This window comes from Sphaerodactylus townsendi, linkage group LG03 (genome assembly GCF_021028975.2).
Source record: "Sphaerodactylus townsendi isolate TG3544 linkage group LG03, MPM_Stown_v2.3, whole genome shotgun sequence".
NCBI lineage: Eukaryota > Metazoa > Chordata > Lepidosauria > Squamata > Sphaerodactylidae > Sphaerodactylus > Sphaerodactylus townsendi.
Genome location: NC_059427.1, coordinates 121507537 through 121516284, shown reverse-complemented (window position 1 = coordinate 121516284; position 8748 = coordinate 121507537). Strand labels below are relative to the sequence as shown.

The following is an 8748-nucleotide window of genomic DNA, read 5'->3' as shown; positions in this document are numbered from 1 at the left end:
ATTTCTCCTAAACTTTCTGTTGTGGATTTAAAAGAAGTATTTCTCCACAAACAAGGTTATACATTGGCTTGGATCCTGATTAAATTTTGCACATTTGCAAGGCATTTATGTGGTTGGAACAGAACATTCTGGGAAATTACAGGGTAGTTAACCTAATGTCTATTCCAGGTAAATTGATGGAAAACATTATTAAAGATAAAATTGTCAAGCATAGAAAAAGATAAGTCCTGCTGAATAAAACCAGTAAGGCTTTTGCAAAGGTAAGTCCTGTCTCTCTAACCTTTTAAAGTTATTTGAAAGTGTCCATAAATATATACAGGTAGAAACTTTGTTTATCTGGATTTTCAGAAGACTTTTGACTTTCAGAAGACTTCAGAAAACTTTTAATACTGGGGATTCTGAAGGATGCCTTCACAACATTGAGATGCAAATTGCTAGTAATTCCATATCAGGTAATTCGCCTGCTGCAAGTCTGTTCATAGAACCTGAAATGGGACCCAAGAACGAGTCTTAAAAATCAGAAGATTTTCAGAAAACTTTTGACAAAGTCCCTCACCAAAACCTCCTGAGCATACTTCAGAGTCATGGGATAAAAGGACTTGGAAATTGGCTGAAAAACAGGAAACAGAGTAGGAATAAATGGTCAGTTCTCACAATGGAGATTTGTGAATAGTGGGGTCCCTCAGGGATCTGTATTGGGATGGGTGCTTTTCAACTTGTTCATAAGTAGACTGGAGTTAGGGAGTGAAATGGACAAATTTGCAGATGACACCAAATTATATAAATCTATCATACTGCCTTTATATAAATCTATGGTGAGATCACGCTTGAAATGTTATGTCCAGTTCTGGTCATCACACCTGAAAAATGATATTGTAGAGCTTGAAAAGGTGCAGAAGAGAGCAACTAAAATGATCTGGAAGCTAGAGCAGCTGCCGTATGGGAATCGGCAATGGGGGAAACACCCTAATCTGGATAACCCCAGGCTAGCCTGATCTCGCCAGATCTCAGACTCTAATCAGGGTCAGCCATGATTAGTATTTAGATAGGAGACCACCAGGAATTCCAGGGTCATGACACAATGGCAGTCATGGCACAATGGCAAACCACTATGAACGTCTCTTGACTTGAAAACCCTAAGTCAGTTGTGACTTGATGGCACAAAAAAAGGTGGGAGGAGGGAGACATGATAGAGCTTTATAAAATTATGCATGGCATGGAGAGAGTAGACAAGGAGCTTTTCTCCCTCTCTTCTGTGACACTAGGACCCAGAGTCATTCTTTGAAGCTGATGGGGTAAGATTCAGGACAGACAAAAGAGAGTATTTACACAACACACGGTTAATTTGCGGAACTCACCACAGTGGCTGCCAACTTGGAAGGAGAGTGGACAGATTCATGGAAGGCAGGGCTATCAATGGCTACTAATCATGACGGACACCTACTCCCACAAGTACCAGATGCAGTATGCCTCTTTAAATCAATTGCTGAGAAGCAGAGGCAGGATGATGCTGTTGGCAGTGTTCCTGTTACGGACTTCCTAGACGTAGCTGGTTGGCCACTGTGTGAACAGAATACTGGACAGGATAGACCTTTGGTCTGATCTAGCACGGCTCTTCTCGTCTTTATTTGTGCCCCACCCTCATTCCCACTTCCCCAAATGCTGTTCTCAAGAATGGGATCACTTATGAATACAAGAGACCATTTGAAATTGGCGGAAATTACCCTACTCCTTCCATTAGCAGAAAATTTAGTCTAGATTCAACCCAATATAATATCTCTGCTCTCTTTTGTTAGAAAAATGATTATGGCCTTGCTGAGACCCATAAAATTCCCAATTTATTTTTCTAGTTGCCTTGCATACGTTAATTGATTTAGCAATGGCAATGTATCAAGGAGGGAGGGGCTGTGGCTCAGTGGTCTGGTATGCAGAAGGTCCCAGGTTTAATCCCCAGCATCTCTAGTTAAAGGGACCAGCAAGTACATGGTTTGAAAGACCTCTACCTTTGACCCCTGGAGAGCTGCCGCCAGTCTGAGTAGACCAGGGGTCGGCAACCTTTAGCACCCAAAGACCATTTGGCCCTGCCTCTCTAAGCCCCGCCCCTGGCCTCCACAAGCCCTGCCTTCAGCCAAGCGGGTGGGATAGAAAGCGGTGGCGACACCAACAACGGCAAGTTGCACATGGCGAGCGCACCTCCTTCCCCACCCCCTCCTTCCTTCCTCTCTCCAGCATCCTTTCCTCTCCTTCCCAGGCGCCAGATAAGGGAAAGAGGGGAAAGGACTCCAAAGGGAGGGAGGGAGGAGGGGTGGGGAAGGAAACACACTCGCTACTTCCCAAGTACAACTTGCCGTCGTTGGCGTCGCTGCTGCGGAGCCGCAGTACGAGGAGGAAAGAACCACATGCGGCTCTGGAACCGTGGGTTGCCGACCCCTGGAGTAGACAATACTGACTTTGATATATCAAGGGTCTGATTCAGTATAACGCAGCTTCATGTATTCAGTGTTAGTTGACAAGTGGGCAGTGATTTTCCTGGCTTCAGGATTAGTTGGTGGGTACAGAGCAGGGTGTCGTTTGACATATTATCTTACTTTTAGTAGATAAATTGTATTTAGGATGTTCCTGCTTCACATTGACCTGTAGTTCCCTAGTCTCACCTCACAAAGCACTACTAGCACCCTTATCCTACCTAACCACCAGTCACTACATTTAAATCTCTCACTAAATATCTCCCTTCGTTTTTTTTTCCCTTTTCTAAAAGTAGGAAACAAGTTTAGTGATGCTCCCATAAATTGTTATCACCACTTGCATTATATATGAACAGGTTATTGTGCTGCTGGTGCTAGATCTGTGGAAAACACCTATAGCACTAAAAGAATAGTTCCAATTTTGATAATACTTGGTAAGGTAATAAGTAACACAGATTTCTTTCACTGGGTTGAAGTTTGTTACATTATAAAACGAAGTTCCTGCTTGCTTGTCAAGCCATAAAACAAAACTGGATTAGTCAGGAAGAGGGCAGGGAAATTGGCCATCAATCAAAAGTCATAAGCTGGTAACACCAACCTAACTAGCTTTATTATGCAAGATTTTAAAAAACTGGCAAAGCTGGGGAAACTGGCCAATAAGGAGAACCTCCCTACTGCTATTGCCTTCTTCTAATGCAACAGTCCTTTTTCACAGCTACCGTAGGAAGTAGTGTGCTATTATGGAAGATAGGTTTAATCACAGGTCTATGACGGACTAAAGCATTAAGTTTTAGATTAGAGAGCCAGCCTGGTGTAGTGGTTAAGTGTGATGGACTCTAATCTGGACAACCAAGTTTGATTCCCCACTATTCCACATAAGCGGTGGGCTCTAACCAGATTCACGTGTTCAATGTTTTTCCTCACTCCTCCACACAAAGCCTGCTGGATGAGCCAGTCACGGTTCTCTTGGAACTCTCTCAGCCACTCCTACCTCACAAGGTGTCTGTGGTGGGGAGAGGAAAAGGAGTTTGTAAGCTGCTTTAAGACTCCTTATACCCTGTTGAGAAAAGCAGGGTATAAATCCAAACTCTTCTAGTGAAATTTACTCCTTAAAGAATATATATTAGTGTAAAGTATTGCAAATGAAACCAGTCACTCCAAAATAAGGAGCCTGCAAGTCAAAGATACTCAAAATCACTTTATTTTAACAATTCTCAGATTTCCCCCACATTGATTCCATGACTCTCCTAATGAGCAATTATTATTAATAATTCAATTTATATCCCACTTATCATGGTTTACAAAGGATTTCCAAGAGGTCTCTTAACCCAAACTGATTACTGCCCATACCTGCTTGGCTTTAACAAGTTTTCTAGATCATAAAACCACAATTTATACCTTGAGTACTTTAAATCATATGCATCATTCACACGCAAGCAAACTAAAACTGAAATTCTTAAAGGACAAGTTATGTTCTTAGCTGAGCCAGCTCAATGAATCAGTGATGTTATGATTGTCCTCAAAACTTAGACCAAATAGTCCCAAAAGTCTGGGATTGAAAGGGATGACATTTTTGAGTTCTTCCAAGATATTTTCCTTGATTAGCTTAGAGCCCATTAAATGCTGCTGACAGCATGTGTCCCACATAACTGCTGATACTGCCATCATCAGTCTGACCTAAAGCAACTACAAGACAGTTTTTCCAAATGCTTCCCTCTTGGTCCAGATCATATGAAAAACTGGCCAAGCAGACATAGAAATGTCATGGCCCCCCCCAAAAAAACCCTGGAAAAATTCAGGGAAAAACTTGTTCTTGTGATTTTCGCAAGGCCTCCCCCTCCAGTTTTTCCAATGCAAAAATTGAACCGGGTGGGGTGGGGTGGGGGGGGAGTCTATGAAATATTTTCTCTTTTAGAATGAGTTAAATACTTTTACTGTAAACGTATACAGCTCATAAATCCAAGGTGCAGTTCCATACCTAGAAGGAAGGATACCCAATCTTTCTGAGGGGAAAATGGAGGGCTCTCGTTGCTTCTCAACAGTTGCATGCCTTCTCTTGTCCTTTCAATCTGGCCTGACTGATCTTCCACAGCTGCCACATTTACCAATAGATTAGCTAAAAAAAATAGTTTATTGTCCTACTTTGCAGGAGGGAGATAAAAATCAGAGGTGAAGCAGAAAATGCACCAAAGCCTCAGAGGAAAACAGAAAGTTTCACTGAGAACTGAGCTCTCTCTAACCAGACAGCAAAAATCAATGTACATGTGTAAGATAGCATAGGGTGCATGAGCTTGCAGTTTTCTCTAAAGCATTGGGTGTATTTGCAACTTTGCTTGACAAAACTATGGCATTAAATAACTTTTAAATTCCATAAATGTCAAAAATTGCAATTTTATATGTTAAGTAAGTTTTAAATGATGTTTTTATGTCGTTAAAGTAGTAACATTATTTTAGGTTTGACAGGACAGAAAGTGTTGCATATATTTCAATTTTTCCCAAAATTGCCATCCCCCCAGAAAATAAAACAGGGGAAAAAATTTCCCATGGCATGGAAATTTCTGGAAATTTTACAGCTCTTAGCAGACATTAAATATATAGAAGTCATTCCTTCCTTGTTGTTATTCATTTGCATCCATTCCCCTTTTCTTTGTCAATCAACTGTGTTTATTTGAGGCACAATTGGGAAAGTTCACTGAGGTGAGTGGGAGAAGCAGAAGAGCACAGTGGTGCGATTCTCATTCATTTCAGTTGAATACGATCTCTCCAGTGAATTGCACACTTCACACTCTTCTTATGCATCATGGTCCTGCTTCTTATGCATCATGGTCCTGCTTCTTATGCATCATGGTCCATATAGTTCAGAATCTTATTCCAACACAGGCTACTCAGATTTTACAGAAAGTTAACAAACTAGGGAAGAAGACAACAGTCCTCCTTCATTGCCCGTCCCCCAACTAATATCCGAAGGCATAATCCAGATTTACTACCTTTAACTTAAACAGCAAACAAATGGTGGAAGCAAGATGAAATACCATTACACCATGATCCTAAATGTATTACAAGTACATACATCCTACTAAAATTATTAACATTACCTATACGCATTACCCACATGCAAATCTGATTTCTCTCTGATAACTATCATTAGCTCATCCAATAACCCAACCCCCCCCAACCCCCCGTTTAAGTCCTTTGAAAATCTGAATCCTGGAAGCAGAATTTTTATCCAAAGTACAATAATAGGAATTCCGAACAGGCATACAAAATACAGGCAGCTCCAACTGAATTATTGTATCCACACCTACAAATATGCAGAGGTCGTCATTTTATCTGCGTAAAAAATGTACATGGAAAAAATAGAGTTATATAATCTGTTTCATTTACAATTGAGTGTCTAACCAATGAGAGTCCTTCCCATGACCAGATCTTCCAGGTGTTATTAAAAGGTGAACAAAGACTGTGTGGTGACCCAATGTAGGAATACTTGAGGAACCTTCACACAGAAGAGATAAAAGACTCTTCTCTTTTGCCTCTTCTCCACCCCTATTTGGCTGAGAAACTTCACAAAAATCTAAATAATGCTTCAAAAATTACTGTGTCCTAGACAATGATTTTTAAAAGTATGTTCAGCAAAGCTAGTTTTACCCCATGCACCAGGCAGTGACCTAGGCGCTTCTGACCAGGCACTAACTATGTTATATATTGGTGAAAAAATTCTAAAGGGAGGCTTTTACTATTCAACATAGTCCTGAATGTTTTTTTTAATCACTTAATACTGTCTGATAAAACAATGGTTTTGTTTCATGTTCCAAGGCATAAGAAATAATTCAGTAAAACAACCAAGAACTGATGTCAAGTTTCCTCACTCCCCAAGCCCGGTTTTACTTGATAAGTCACATCACTCAGTGAACAAGGCAAGTGCACGCAGCTGCTGGAGGCCAAATTGCCCCCCCACACACACACAAAGGTTGTGGGTAGGTGAGAAATCCCACCTGGTCCATTTAGTCAGCAGGCCAGTCAGGTCTCTGTTTCTGTCAGCAGTACAGGCCCACTAAGAGGCACTTCTTTTCTGTGCTAGCTCAGCCAATTGCTTCTGGCGCCTCTGCAGCACTTCTTGGCGCTTCTTCTCATGGCGTTGATACTCCTGGGCACGAAGCTCTTCTATCTCAGGGAAAAACTGATGTCTGTGGTAAACACAGATACACATAGAGTTCAGTGAGTTTTCCTGTCTTACTGGGCAGGTGTCCCTGAGCTTCTCCTTGCCCTTATCAGTACAAACTCAGTACATACATTCCCATCAACTGGGATATCTGCCTGAAAAACTTGTAAAGCAAAAGACAAGACTTTGCAATGAGTGACACTGAACTTCCATTAACTCGGTCCAGCTCCCTCTCTACTTATAGACATCAGGTGTATGAGGCTAACATTTCATCTGATTCCAAGATGCAGATATACAGCTTTTCAGGCATAGTCCAGGTTCAATTCCAGTTCAAGTAACATTGGTGCTTGGGTATTTGTTTAAACAGGCAATGCTTCATGGAAGTTTCTCAGAAGATCTGAACGGGATGGGAGTCTTTGCTGGATTGGGTGTTCAGCCTAGCCATCCAAGGGTCTACTTGGAGTACTGATTTGGCTGACTCCCAGCTTTTAAAAGCAGGGAGTTGATTGGCATCATCTCCCGGGGTTCTGCTGCTATACAGATACTCCAACTGGACCCAAACAGCAGCAACCTTGGCACATAAGGGAATCAGTATACTTTGCTTTGGGTTAAAAAAATACCATCAGCCTGCCTTGTGGGAGGTTATTAGTGTGTGCTCTGGGACCTGAGGTCTCTTTGCAAAAGTAAGAGACTGAGTAAAAGTCGGATTCATATGATTTTAAACTGATCGTTAAATTCATATGATTTTTACATTGGAATGAAATAAAACCACCATGATACTGAGTGTAGAGCATGGGGAGAACCACACCAATCATGCATCCAATGCTTTATGGTGCAACAGGGGTGCATAAATGTGGTTGCAAAGCATGGATCCTCCTAATTTTTATACTAGATCACCTCAAAATCATCATCAGATCACAGATCATGTCCCTAGCTACTGACGTGATGTGATGATGATTTTGGGGTGACAGTGCAAAAATCACGAGGATTCATTAGGATCTGTGCCTTGCAACCACAGTTTTGTGCCACTGTGGGCACCACAACACAACAGATCCATGACTGTTGTGTTCAGATTTGCAGGTAGGGAAATATATGATCTGATGGTGATTTTGGGGGCACCTAGGAAAAAAATCAGGAGGATCCATGAGGATCTGTGCTTTACAACCATGGTTTTGTGCCCTTGTGGCACCATGACACATCAGATCTATGATTGTGTCCAGATCTGTGGATAAGGACCTGACATGGGATCTGATGGTGATTTTAGGGTGACCTAGTGCAAAAATCAGGAGGATCCGTGAGGATTTGTACTTCACCACCACATTTTTGCACCACTGTGGAGCAATGATGCACCAGATCCATTATTCTTGTGTTCAGATCTGCGGCTAGGGACATGACATATGATCTGATGGTGATTTTGGGGTGACCTAGTACCAAAACTACAAATCATGTTTTTATGCTGCTGCAGCGCCACAAAGTATTGGAGCCACGTTTTTTATAATCCATCCCATAGTCCTGACATGTGCTTTGATACTGGTTTGGGGCGAGTTCTTCAAAAAGAGAAGGATCCATGCGGATCCTTTTTCCCTTTAAAATATTCATTTTACAATCAGGGTGCCCAGAAGGCCCCGTTTAAATTATTTATTAGCCGTCTGTGCATTATGTTCACAGCAGCTGTATTGAAATAATACCAATAAAACAATATAATCTAGGTTTAACAGAGATGCATACCCTATTTCTATACTGTCATTCCGCCCTCTGGCTCCTCCCGCGAGAACAACCTCCCCACCTCTTTGGCATTGTACCTGTACACGAAGGCGGTGGCCAAAGCGCATAAAATGCTCCCAAATAAGAACGGCTTAGCTAGCCGCTTCTTCGCCGACATGTGCGACATGCCTGCAAACAAGCACAAAACGCCTCTGCGCAGACCCTTGCCTTCTCCCTTGACCTTTGCAGGCTTCCGTAGGCAAAATAATAATACAGCTTGAATTTCCGGCAAAAATGAGGACTGGCCACGGGCTATGGTGCTCTATGGAAGCACAGTGGCGGCGCTCTACCCCTTGTCGTTTCTATTAGCGAAAGCCTCCCCTACTTTGCATTGGAAGCGAGAGTGAAGCGCCTATTCCA

General features: G+C 42.0%; 1 long non-coding RNA gene across 1 annotated transcript; it reads right to left on the bottom strand.

Annotated features, from left to right (window-relative positions):
- Positions 1-3650: 3650 nt before the first annotated feature.
- LOC125428103 lies at positions 3651-8748 on the bottom strand. Its single transcript, XR_007243770.1, has 2 exons — positions 8427-8748; positions 3651-6649 (listed from the first exon to the last, which is right to left on the bottom strand). It is a non-coding gene; the product is annotated as an uncharacterized LOC125428103 (long non-coding RNA).